The sequence below is a fragment of the Mustela nigripes genome, chromosome 4 (genome assembly GCF_022355385.1).
Source record: "Mustela nigripes isolate SB6536 chromosome 4, MUSNIG.SB6536, whole genome shotgun sequence".
In the NCBI taxonomy this organism is placed as follows: domain Eukaryota; kingdom Metazoa; phylum Chordata; class Mammalia; order Carnivora; family Mustelidae; genus Mustela; species Mustela nigripes.
In genome coordinates this window covers 49,114,457-49,128,143 of record NC_081560.1, presented here as the reverse complement: position 1 = coordinate 49,128,143, position 13,687 = coordinate 49,114,457, and the positions used below count along the sequence as shown (strand labels likewise).

General features: G+C 43.7%; 1 long non-coding RNA gene across 1 annotated transcript in view; it reads left to right on the top strand.

Moving 5' to 3' along the window:
- LOC132015867 (uncharacterized) overlaps positions 1-8,040 on the top strand; it is a 31,513-nt gene extending 23,473 nt beyond the window's left edge. Inside the window, exons 3-5 of the long non-coding RNA XR_009403803.1 lie at positions 1,803-1,901; positions 3,223-3,337; positions 7,001-8,040. This is a non-coding gene — a long non-coding RNA (uncharacterized LOC132015867). The remainder of the gene's footprint in view (positions 1-1,802; positions 1,902-3,222; positions 3,338-7,000) is intronic.
- The last annotated feature ends 5,647 nt before the right edge of the window (positions 8,041-13,687 follow it).

Below are 13,687 nucleotides of genomic sequence, written 5' to 3'. Positions count from 1 at the left end.
TTTGTTTGAAAATGGCAGGTGGGTGGTGCAATTCCAGTGTAATTTCAGAAAGCCATCTTCTGAATGTAATAAACATGTCTGCAATAATAGGATTCAGAAAAGAGCAAAATGCATTCCAGACACCCTTTGATGGTGCATACAGAACAGAGAATTTAGCTATAATTGGCTATAACACAGTTATGGACGGCAAATGACACACCGTGGGGTTGGGAGATGTAGCAGCTCTGATTAGCGACGGTTCAGTTCAGCTGAACACCACACATAAAATAGCAGGCATTTGGTGACACAGCACCTTCCCTCCCTTCTTGTCCCCTCTCCCGTCCCCTGTCCCTCTCTCCTCTCCTCTCCTCCCTCCCTCCCTTCCTCGCTTTCTTCCTTTCCACCTCATCGAAGCATCATAACTTAGATGAGAAAACTTGTTTTGTTATTGTTCAACTAATCAAATGTCAGCCAAGCCTTCATTCTCTTCAGAGAGTAAGAGTCGCATGGAAAGGGGAAGTAGGAGCCCGTGGGGAATTGACTTTTGGAGAACTAGATGTAATTTGAATCAAGAATTATAATAGGAAATAAACCATTACAATAAACAAGGAAACATGTACACAATTACTTTCACGGTGTAATTTTATTCACTCTAGTTGAGAAAATAAAGAGATAATACTGACCGTAGCACCTGGGTATTTAATGCGAACTGTAAAATCTATTATATTAAACAAAGTCAAAAGCAATGTGAAAGATCTTGAATCTATTCAAGGCATGCACCTCATTACAGACTTAGCAAATTAAAACACAAATAGGATTAGAAAAGAATAATGTAACAATCTCCCACTACGGTCCCTAGAGCATTAAGTCATAAATTGGGTTTGCATTAAATTGTGCCTGCAGTATTGAATTCAGGGAAAGAGCTGTGGGCTGGAGATAAACCATGCTGGGCTACTCACCAACTTTGGCAAAGCTATGTGTTTTCTGAGACGTGTAGTAAATTTGTTAGACTATAGCAGGTCCACAAAAAAATGAGCACTTCATATCTTAATTAAAAAAACGGCGGTGTCACACTGTATGTGGTTTCCAGAGATATAAATGCAGACAAAAACCCGTATGTGAAAAGGAGCTCGGTTACCTGCGTGAGTTTCAAGCCATTTCACTAAATGCACTGCTTACTACCAGACACAATAATTGGTTTGTTTTAGGTTTGTTTTAGCTCTCAACACCACGTTTTTGATCAATTTGTTTTGCTTTTATCTTTTTTTTTATTTGTTTGTTTTTGCAAAGGAAGGAAGGAATGGAAGCAAACCATCGTCTTTAGAGAACGCGTGTGGGCTTTTAGAATACTCAGAGGAACATTCTCTTTCATTCCACGTGAAGATTAGGCCTTAAGTATTCTGGCTGATCTATAGAAAAATACATGGGACTTATTTTTTAAAAGAAAGTGAATGTACTAACATATATATATATTTTTTAAGTGAGGCAGGCTTTGGAAAAACATTGTCTACTGCAATGCATGTTCCTTCTAATAGGGGTTTACTCTCTTTGGTTTGTCTCCTAATTCCTTGTGTGAGGGAGACTGACCAGGAAGAAGAATTCGTTCCGATCAGCGTAGGACGACACCCTCATGTTACTTCCTATCTACTGGCTCTTTGGAAATAGGCAGGCCACATGCAAAAAGCCGACCGCCAGACCTGTGTCCTCAGGGCTGCTTTCAGGCACAGGCCTCTATTTTATTTTCTCTGACTTCCTAAGGCTGCTATGAGAATTACAGAAAACGAATGTAAAACGCCGAGTGCTCAAAAACGTTTGTCTCCCAGATCCTGCTTCATCGCGGAGTGGAAGTCACGGAAGAAGCCTTTGAAGGCAACCCAGCTGCCCCGTTCCGCTGGCGTGTGTGTGACCTTCCGTGCTTCATGGTATGCAGGAACTTTTCCCTTCTGGAGAGAAATATTTCTCCAGCTCCCTGTTGGGGGAGGTCCAGCTCTTCCTGGACAGTTGCGTTTTCCCTTTCTCTGCCTCTGGGCTCCCGCCCTCTCCCTTCCAGCCTGTGCAGCTGTTCTGACCGCCAGGCGAAGTCTTTCTACATCACACTTAGTAGCAGACAGTCTGTTTCAACCGGCATCGTATAGTTTTAAAAGCTTATTTGAAAGTCGAAACGGCTCCCATTTTGGCTTTAGTAAGACAAATATGGACAAAACCACGCAGTGCCCCTTAAGTATGATGGATACTGGGGACCCGCTGAAGTTTCCCGTAGCCAAAGTCTGGCTCATCATAGGGGCAATTTTTCTGCCACGTTATTTATGTGGTGGTTTTACTTCTAATTATGGCTCATGATGGCTGTTAGTGCCGAGCCGTAAGAGAGCAAACTGCATTGTACTGCCATTTAACTCCAGCCCATAAAACGGGTGATAAAGCTGAAGGCTTAAAACCAAAACAAAACCCCCCCCAAAACGTAACTTTCTGTAACAAGCTCACATCCGCTTCTGCCATTCGGAGACTGGAAACCTTCACTGAGGAAGCGCAGGCAGGTGGGTGACTTCTGAGGCCCAGGACCTCAAATTTCACTCGGGCTTCACCCTTAAGTAATCCTTTATTATGGACAAAACAAACCCAGACCTCGGATATAATTAACACATGCCAGGTTTAATCAGAACCAGTGTCCTTGTTGTTTGGAAACTAATGAAAGCAAATGGACGTTAGTTAACACCGTAAATAATGAAAGGTCTTTTGTTGTTCTCAATTCTGATTACTATTTTTTGATGCTAAGACAAATGCCACTTGGTGCGTGCATAAACAAAGAAGATAAATGGCCGGGATGAGAATGAGTTGTCCATAATCTGATTACAGCGATAGAGCTGGCTCCTAGGAGAACCGCACAGGGCTTAATGATTGGGTTGTTGTTCTTAATATGTCTAATGTTCACTCTTAAAGAAATCAAGAAAAATGTTAAGAGGTTACTGATATTTCACCATGCCGTTGGGCTGTCTGTCGGAGATTCTGACAGGAAAAGAACATTCTCTCTGCCTGGAACACAAGGTCCAGCCATGTAAGCTAATTTGCCCAAATGACATTAGCAGCATCTAAAACCGAAATGTGTCCCAATTCACTCCCTCGGCTGGCACAGCCGTCGGGGACAGGGCAAGGACAGGCTTGGTTTTGTGGAGGTTGCGATGGGATGAAACAGCGGAGAGATGCCACTGATCTTCGGCGTACTTAGTTCCTTTTTCTTCTTGACAGAACGCTTCTGGATTTCAGTAAAACGCCTGCCAGTGTTTGGAAAAGAAATACATTATTTAAAAGCCTGTGGCCAATCTTGCCTACTGGGATATTAGGGAACGAACTTAGAGTTACGGTAAGTTCGGTAGGAGCTCATGTTGGTGGAATGCAATGATTTTCACCCCTCCTTTTAGCATGAGTTCCTTGGTCTTGCGTGTGTGTGTGTGTTTGCACGCGTGTGTGCATGCACATTCACACATACCAGAACTTATAACTGAGTGGTCCTAGAAATTAAGACGGTCTAACAGAGAGGTCTCCCTATATGCATGGCTCGTGGCCTCCCAGATACCATCATCGTGGAGCCTGCAGTTCTCCTAATACATTTTAGATTACCCCAATGTCATTCAGCCATTAAGACCTTTGCTGCCTTTGGAACTCCAAACTGGACAATTGGATTTCAGATAAATGGGAATTGGGATATTCTGTTTATTTTAAACCAGCAACCCAAATGAGTTAGAATACTCTAATTTCAATTCACCAAATACATATTGAAAGCCCACTATGTGCTAGTGTCCCATTTTACAGATGAGGAAGCTGAGGTTCAGAGTGGTTAACTCCCCCAAGACTCCTGGCTGAGTGGTTAGTTAGTAGTTTCGTCTCAGCTTTGAACCAAAGCTTGTTCTCAGATCCGTACTCTTTCTACCACCCTGTGTGTCTTGATCAACAGTTAAACCTCCATGTTTCAACACATTTTCCTAATAGGATCTATGAATTTGCTAGAAGTAGGTGATTGGCCCTGTCCCATGCAAGGAGAAGCAGCAGACGACAATGGCCTGGGGGACTTGCTCTCTGCGCCGCGGAATGTGTCTTGGGACACTTCTCAGTTCCATGGTGGGTCTGCCCCGCTCTCTCCCTCGCAGACCACACACTTTGGATTCGGTGACTTCCGAAACCCCACAGACTGAGGCTGGACTCCCGGGGACATGGGAAGGATACTGGGGCGGAAAGGAAGAAAGAGAGCGAGAGTGGGCTGGCCCTCTTCCTGTCTGCTCCGGGCCCGGCCTCCTCCTGTTGGTCCGTTTTGGATCCACATTGCCGCACACTGGCACCCCCACCCGAGGGCAGGGAGAGGAAATGAAAGGGGATGATATAAAAGCACAGCGGGGCTGCTTATTAGGTCTCTGGTTTAAAAAAAAAAAAAAAAAGTGATGGAGAAAGAGGTTGGAACGAAGCTGCTCTCTCTCAGACCTCAGAGAGTTGCTAAGAGTTTAGACGGGCTCGTGCACGGACAGCTTCTGGAGAAGACGTTTTCCCAGACTTGAAGGAAGGTCTGGTGAGTGGGATGCTTTGAAGCAGAGTGGGGAGAGGAACGGGTCCATGAAGCCGTGCACGGAGAGGCCTGCCCTGGAGGTGGGCTATGGGGCTCGGAGCCACCCTTCCCAAGGGAGGAGCAAATGAAGTCACTCTTGGTAGCAGGGCAGAAAATGGGACACCTGGTTGCCAAGTTTGGTCGGGAACGTTGCCTTCAAGGGGGTCGGTCGGGGGGAGAAATCTTGGAGCACTCCCTCCTCCTTGCCTACTGCTTTTCATTTCTTAACTCTTTATTTTTAATGAAGTTGGGAAGGTTTACGACTCTGACAATTCCATTTATTTCTACCATTTTCATCTAAAACAATACAATGAACAGCAATTATTTCCACCCGGGGTTTCAACTGCAGCTGGAGAAATGTCAGTATTAATTAAACATGTTCTGTGGACTCTGTATCGTCTCTTCTGTTTCTGCTTGTCTGTATTTCTCTCTCTGCCCCCAGCTACCAAACCATCCCTCTCTCCTTCTTTCTTCTTGTCCCCGTTTTTTGTTCTCCCAGCAGACACAGGAAAACACTGAATATGGGCGCCTGAGTGACTCAGTGGGTTAAGGGTCTGCCTTCAGCTCAGGTTGTGATCCCTGGGTCCCGGGATTGAGACCTGCATCGGACTCCGTGCTCAAGTGGGGAGCCTGCTTCTCCCTCTCTCTCTCCTCCTTCCCTCTGCTCCTGCTCTCGTTTTTTCTCTCTCTCTCAAATGAATAAACAAAATCTTAAAAAAAAAAAAAAAAAAAAAGACAAAGAAAACACCGAATAAGGACCCAGTTGAACTGAAGGGGTTGACCCCATGACCAGGAGCCCTGTGCACGAGGAAGCCCAGAAGAGTAAACCCTGCCCAGAAGAGCACATGGAGGGTCCTAGTGGGGGACAGAGGACACCTTCCATTTTGGGGCTCACTGTCCAAGGCCTCCTGGCTGCAGGGGGGGTGACCCAACTATTCCCCCAGCCCCAGAAGCTGGCCCGTCCCTCCCAGCACCAAGCAGTGGACAGAGGATCTTGCACCTGAGCAAGTAGATTTCATACCTTCCACATTTAACTTCTCCCTAGGACTCCTCCTCAGGCGTTACTCACCTGGTGTCACTGGGGCTCTGTGTCCCCAAGAAGGAGGTAGGAACTCTCTGTGCATCATCATGGTCAAATAGTTATATTTGTTAGGGATTTGTTTTTATAAATATTTTTTAGTAATACAAATTTATTTCCAAAATAAATATGGATCCCTTCTGTAAGTAAACACAACAACAACAACAAAACACAGAATGCTAGAGGAAGAAAAGAGAATTGAAATCACTGGAAAAGTTTCAGATGTTACCAGAAGTCTAAGATGAGAACATTAGAACAGCTCAGCTCTGGGCTAAGGCAAAAGGGAAAATCTGGGGTGATATTTATTGTTTATATCATCTGACAATATTCCTTTTTTTTCCTGAACCACTGCTTCCTAGAACAAACTCAGGGAAGAATTTATTACTTGGGTCCTTGTATAAGTGCATGTTGGACAGCTAGCTGAACAAAGCTTTCAAATAGAGTCTTACAAAAAGACCTTCGTCTTTGTGACACGGATATTCCCTTGTCTGAAAGGATGGGGGGATTTCAGGCTACAGAGGCAGACCCCATACATGGATACTACCTTTAGGTTGGATTTAACACCATCTTTTATTTATCTATGTATTTTTATTATGTCGTGTTAGTCACCATACAGTACCTCATTAGTTTTTGATGTAGTGCTCTGTGATTCATTGTTTGCATGTAACATATCTTTTAAAAAATAATCACTTTGTAAATAAATCTCTCTTGTATCAGAAGTAATACATGTGCAATGCAGAAAATTTAGAAAATACAGATTTTTGAAAAAAGAGAAATCTCCAACCCCACATTCACTTAACCAATATTCACATTTCAGTGTTGTCTTCAGCTTCTTGTCTGTGTATATCTTTGGCACACGAGTCTATTTTGTTTTGTTAGATGTTTTTAAAATTTAATAACGCAAATATGTCCCATTCAGTAAATCTCTCTATAATATCACTTTGAATGCTTGCATTACTGTGGTGATGTCAATACTAGAGAATGTGTCAGGAAAATGTTATTCCAATGTATTTAGCCAATTGTCTGCATGCTAGATATTCGGGATTCTAATACTTTTATAAGCAATTCTGTACCGAACATCTTGTGCTAACTGTTCTCAAGGTGTCTTCGGTGACCAGTCGTTTCAGGGAGGTGTTTCAGGGAGGGCAGGTTTAGTCCATTAAGACCTGAGTGCCCCAGAGGCTAATAATTTATTTGTCCAATGACTTGTAGACATAACCTGCACTTTGTACACTTTTCCAGGCCAGAAGGAGGAAATAGTACTGAAACACACAAGCTTGATATAAACAGTATTTTCCAGGCTGCTTATAGAAGGCGGTAAAATTCTTCATTTCTGTCCTTACATCCTGCAGCATCGAGGTAGGAGAGAATGAAGAAGGTGGATGTGGGGATCACTGAAGAGGCAGACAAGACGGGGCTCACGTTGGCAACTGAGTGGAGCCCCAATATTCCCTGAAGGGAGTGGACTCTAGATTCTCTAGACCCTCTACGTGAGGTTCTGCCTCTACTCGATGGTCCTGCATAGAGATGGAACACATTTGGAGCTCTCGCTTGTATGCGGTGACTTTGTTCCTGTTCCCCAGAAGGTGTGTGGTATTTGGAAGTCACTCTCCCTCTCTGTGGTTCTTTGGAAGACTAACACAGCTTGCGATCTAGACACCAAAGACTGAAATCTCCAGAGAGCTATCTTAATATACGCCCTCCCCTTCCATCAAGTTCTTCCCATGCACAGTAATTCCTAGTTAAGGTCAGACAGGTGGACATTTATAATATGTCTGAACACCAATAAGGAAGGATTTTTCTGGGTGATGTGGTTTGGAAGCAAACATGACTACAAAATGTCCCCAGGCACATCTTTCTTTATTCATTTGCACGCGAAACAACTTCACTCTAAGTGCACGTAGGTAGACATAAAGATTTACTCATTACCAATCTGAATTTATTGTAATCATATTCCCAATACTATTCTTTTTCCCTAAGTGTTTTTTGTTTTCAAGATTGTACTTCAACCCCAAAGGACATACTTTTGAGAAAATACTCCATTAAAGACATTGTTGGAGCAACTTTGATTATTCATTAGTGTGTTTTAAAGTGGACCTAAATAGAAATGCTTTTCGCTAAAGTAAAAATACATCCGTTCCTATGATCTAATTGTACAATTGGTTAGAATTTCTATCTATCAGTTCAAAGGGAAACTTGGTTTCAATGAATTTGTTTTTAATAAAAATGTGTTATCTATGATAAATATATTTCACTTTGTTCAAATGGATTTGATTGGGAAAACATATTGAGCAGAAGTACTGGTAGAGCTTAATTTCATTGCTTTGAGAAAACGTATTGAATGCTGGTTTGAATTAAATTCTATTTGTTTTAATAAAAGTGTATTGGCCTGAGTGTACATATATTTGTTTTAGTGGCAGTGCATTGGATCCAATAAAACTATATTGGCTTCACTGCTTATGTCTCCTTTTCAGTGAAAATGGATTGAATGGGAAAACGAAATCGGCATGAAGCCGCCAGCCCCAAGGTCTCAGCTTGGCGCGAGTATCCACGTAACTGAGAGGGGGCGGGTTTCTATAGACTTTACATCAAAATATGCTTTTAAATTTAAATACCTTTTACCAGCAAGGACTCAGATGTGGGACTGAATTGCCACCACGAAGAGTGCAATTTTCTGAAGCAGCCCTTTCCATGGGCAAGTTATGGAGCTGCCCAGGACACCAGAGGGAGACATTCTATGAAAGCCAAGAGCAGGTTTGTCAATGTCCCTTAAGCTTTATGTAGCCTCATTGGTTCCAATAAGATGCTGTCTACCAGGCATTCCTAAATTCCTTAAATAAGCAGAAAAGAGATCATGAGTACTCCCTAAGGATGGTGCTGGCCCATCAGCACTGAAATGGGGCTGACTTTGAGCTGATTAAAAAGGGGAAGAGTTGAAACTAGTGTTACCCCGAATGACACATCAGAATGACCAGACTTCCTGTGGATTATGGACACTTGGAGAGGAGTCAGCTCTCCAGAGGCACTTGATGCTGGTACTGCCATCCAGAAAATGGCCGTCCACGCAAAGCACCATGATCCCATGGGATCTCTGGGTGTGACTCCCAGGAGCCTTGACTTACAGATTCTCCTTTGTGTGGCTGCCCTGTCCCAAAAACTGGAGTTAAGATAATGAGGGTTCATAATAATATTGGTTGTTATTCTTATGTGACTGTCTCTCTATTAAGAGCGTAGGTGCTCTGAATTGTTTTTCCCCCAGAAGATGAACTTGACCTGACTTTCCTATGTAGTTTCATTTACCCTTGATGAGAAATAAATGCAAATACCACTTTCATTAACACCTCTGTTCCAACTAAATCTGCTAACAAGCTCTAGACTTCTTCCTACTAATAAGTGGTAATTTTCAGCTAGTACCATTACCAAGGAACCCTAACCCCTTGGTGTATAGTTGCTCATTTTTTGAATGCCTAGATTCTTATAAGACTCTCCAAGGTTAAGAGATGAAACCTGAATCATGGGTTTTTTTTTTTTTCTTCCTCTGTGGCAATATCCCCAATTATGTACTGAAAATCAAGAATTAAATGGAATTTCTAATAAGGAAGTTCGCCGTGCTGTCCTTGGAGATGTGGGATTGTTATCCTAGGGGACAGTAAGTGGTTTACTCTGTCAGAACCTAGTATCCTAGTATTGATCCATCACATTGTAGAAATATGATATGGAGCTGAATCTACCAGCTTCAGAAGGGAAATAACAACATACAAACTTAATTCACTGTCCTAAATATGGAGTTTTCAAATGATAGTCCTAGGATATTGCTAGGGTTGAATAACAGAGATGCAGACTACCTTGGGAAGGATCCCTGCAGGAGTTTGGGGTTGGCTGTGAAGAGAGAACAAATATATCTGGGAGCTGGAAAAACTTATGTGTAGATTTGTAGGCTCTCTCTGACCACAGGGTTGAAAAACAAACCAAAAAACTATATTTATTGGGGGAGATGACCAGTAGAGACCAGTAAGAAAAAGGCTGCCCTCCGCTTCCCAAGACAAATGAGAAAAAGTCAGTCTCTGAAACGATCTGGGAGATGATTTCAGGGAACTCCAGAAGGTGAGCGGGCAATAAGATAAAGAAGGAAGACAGCCAGGAAAGCGTGCGTGCGCTATGATGCAAGCTACCACTGTGGTCGGCTGGAGCCCGATCTGCTGTAGAAATCTGGGGGGCAATATACAGCCTGCGTCTTACAGTTATGTCACTCAAGAGGTAAGGGAACGGAGGTATTTATATACCAATACCAATTTATTTTTATTTTTTTCAAGATTTTTTAAAAAAATTTATTTGACAGAGAGACAGCGAAAGAGGGAACACAAGAAGGGAGAGTGAGAGAGGGAGCTCGATCCCAGGACCCTGGGATCATGACCTGAGCCGAAGACAGAGGCTTAACCCACTGAGCCACCAGGCGCCCCACCAATACCAACTTAAACACCAGCTCCCAGCCTCACAGGCTGAGAGTGTCTCTGGGGAGCATGAATCCTCAGCGGCTGCCAGCCTGCCAGATGAGAAAGCATATGGTGTCTCTGGCCACCAGAAAAGGCTTTTAAGGCAAAGAACGCAGTTGGAAGGGGTATGGTGGTAGGGAAGGGCAGGGCAATGACAAGATCTGCTAGCCCCATGAAGCCCATTTTACAGGTGAGTAAACTGAGATATAAGTAAAGGTTCAGTCGTTTTCCCAGTGAAGTTCAGCTAATAAGCAGCACAGGCAGAAGGCAAAGCCAGCTTCTGGTCCATTAGAAAGTCAGCGGCCTAACCACTTAGCCACACTGCCTGGGCCATGCGGTCCAGCTGAAGAAGCTGGAGAGCCTCCCAAGATCTAAATACCATGTCTCGGTTTTATACTACCTCCGGGCTGGGGGCTGAGTATTACAGGTAGGAGAGCCTTCTACGGTCTGAGCTTCTGTCTCTAGGACTGGCCAGATAGTGATCTCTCTGGCTGAACTGAATCTTAGTGTCTAGGTATTTGTCTACTCACCGGACACTAAACTAAATCTGTTCTCTGGTATATCTTTGCTTCATCATGAATTGCAAAATAAATAAATAATAATAATAATAATAAAATAAAATCTAATCACATGCTTCTGCATGATTTGCGTTGAGCCAAGGGGCTCCCTGCTACCTCCCAATTCCACTAAGCTCTGAGTTGTCCCCTTTCCTGTTCATTCTTTCTGCAATCGGCTTTTCGGTTTCAGCGGCACTTGCTAGCTGCTAGCTGCTTTGTAAAGTAAGTTATGATGGCTTTGTGCTATAAAATAAAACAGCAATCCTCACAGCTGTTTTGATTCCATTTAATGAAATGGTGGTGACATGTGAATGTCACAATTGCAGAGAGGCGGACGGGTTGTTGTGGTTGCTGGGAGGAGAAAGATCAGTATTATTCCCCAGGCTAATATCTCATACAACAATTCCACAGTTATTATTGTTCTCTGTCGGTCCGTGGTTGCTGCTATGCCCCTCTTACGAGGGAGGGACTTCAGGGATAGCAACGGACCTCTAGCTATTTTTTTGTTACCTATGAATCCAATCGGACAGCCAGTGGAAAGGGGATGTGTGCAGTATTGTGAAGATGAGTAAAAGAAGTCAGTGGGGAGGACCCTCAAGTAACAGTTCCTGCCATTCAAAAGTCAAAAAGTATACTGATCGGGAGAGCCCATAGTGTTGTGTGTCATCCCAGCAGAAAGTGCCAGAAAAATCTTTGGTTTCTCCTTCGTCACACAGAAAGTGGAGAGAGCGGTGCTGGGAAGAGAGCAGACAGCAAACATGGAGGCAAGTCAAGAAGCCGGTCTCGTCCTCAATCAATTATGCGCGAGTATTATCAAATCAATAAATTCACAGTGTGAATGCTGGCGGCAGATGGACGAACACTTGTCGGCTATCTGGAGCCGCGAGAGAGTCAGATTTATTTTCGAAGCTTGTTTGTCTCATTTCTCCTGCCTGGTGCTGGAAGGCAGAGCATGCATCTGTGATTTTTCAAATGCAAGAGATCTCCAACTATTTTATAGCGTGTGAGATTGGGCTCTGCAAGCTGAACTCTCTAGGACTTCTGGCTTTTTCTCCTCAAAATGAGGACAAAGGGGAGCAGGTTTCGAAAGGGGTCTCTCTCTCATGCCTGTGGTTGTCCGCCACGGCAGACCCAGGCTGGCTGGTTCTGTGAATGGGCCTCCCACACTTGGCTGTGACAGTGAGGGTGGGCTGCACTCTGACCTTGCGGACACACTTACAGGAAGGGCAGAGGAAGCTTTAGCTGGGGTCCGAGTGAGGACGATGCAGCCTCTAGCACGCAGGGGTGTTACCCATGGTCGCTGACAGTGCTAACCCTCCCTCCGGCCACCAAGGATTCTGGCATACGTAATTGGTGGAGAACTCCAGATGAGCTCTTGACTCCTTAGTCAAGGAGGAAAGGGACATAACCTTTTGAGTCAGAATGGGTAACTTCACAGCAGCTCCCATTCCGTTCCAGAAGGCATATTTTGGTTTCCATCTCAAAAGAGGAATCAGCTTTCCCATTTTGTGTATTGGGACAAGCGTGTCCTTGAAATTAAACAAGGAGCCCATGAACATTCTAGGTCTGAATTGGCAGCCTCCTGACCAAGGGCATGACCAAAAGCCCCATTAGACAAATTCTAAGTACCTGAGGGCAGAGTGAGTCCGAAATCTCCAGGGCTAGGGGAGGTGGGAAAGAGTCTCAGGCTCGGTGGCTTGGTGTGTTCATTCATTCCTTCAGCTGTTCAGTTGGTCGCTCAGCAAACCTCAGTGAGTCTAGATGTTCTCAACCCTAGCCCACCACTGGCTTAAATCAGACTTTCTGGGTGATTCTATCATCTAGTATGGGTTGAATGACTATGGTGCCAAGAATACACAAGGTGGAGAACACGATCCCTGACCTCATGGTCCAGGGTGATGAAATTCAACAAGGTCATGATAGAAGTAAGCCTGAGCCTCCAAAAGGGGCAGAGAGAAGCAGCCCCAGATGGAGGGAGGGCAAGGAGATGAAAATGCAGGAGATGACACTGAGCTGCCTTCAAAGACGAAGCAGGAATTGCACATTAGCCCGACAAAGAACGGAGAAGGCAGATCTTGCAAAGACTGGGAATATCTCCAAGGAGACCATTGCAGTCGATGTGTATAAGGCAAGTCAGAGGGAGAGGGTGGCAGAGAGCGGAGAGGTGAATGGGGAGCTCTGAGGAGTGGACCAGCCTGCGGACTCCAGCTCTCGTTTAAAAGGAAAGCCTGTGCAGAGACTAATCTGGTCAGATTTCAGTTTCTGGAAAGGTATTCTGACAGCTGAATGGAAAAATAAATCAAAGGGGGTTATGAACAGTTACAGAATAAGCAAACCAAGATCACTACAATTTGCCACTTTTTCCAACTAAGGTTCATAGATGAATCTTAAAGAAAAAGATAGACGGTGAAAATTTCTTGAAAGAAAATCTACCCATAAAACCCCCATTGGTTTTTTTTTAGGGAAACCCTTTTTAGTAATTGAAGAACTGGATTTGATATTGAAAAATTTTAAAGTTTGCTTCAAATGTATATATTTGGGGACATAGATTTTTGTTGTTTGACTCTCCAAACAAATCACTCTGGCTTGAGATTTTCTGGGTGATGATATTTGATGAGCCTTGCTGTCCCCTCCCTTCCAGCTAGAAGGACAGGACTTTGCTGAGTTTATCAAGAACCCAGCTTCTGGGGTCAGAGAAATCTGATTTAAATCCCAGCTCAGATTCTAACTAGCTGTGTGATCTCGAGAAATTTACTTAATCTCTCTGTACCTTAGATCATTCACCTGTAAAGTAAGATGACAATAGTGTCTCCCTGCCAGGATTCCATGATGAAATTTACATAAACCCATATGCAGACAAGTAAAAAGCTTAGCACAAAACCTGGCACATTGAATGCATCAAAAACGACAGAAGGAACCAATGATCAAAAAAATAAAATTAAATTTAAAAAAAAGACTTAGAAAAAAAAAATGTCATGATCCACTAAGG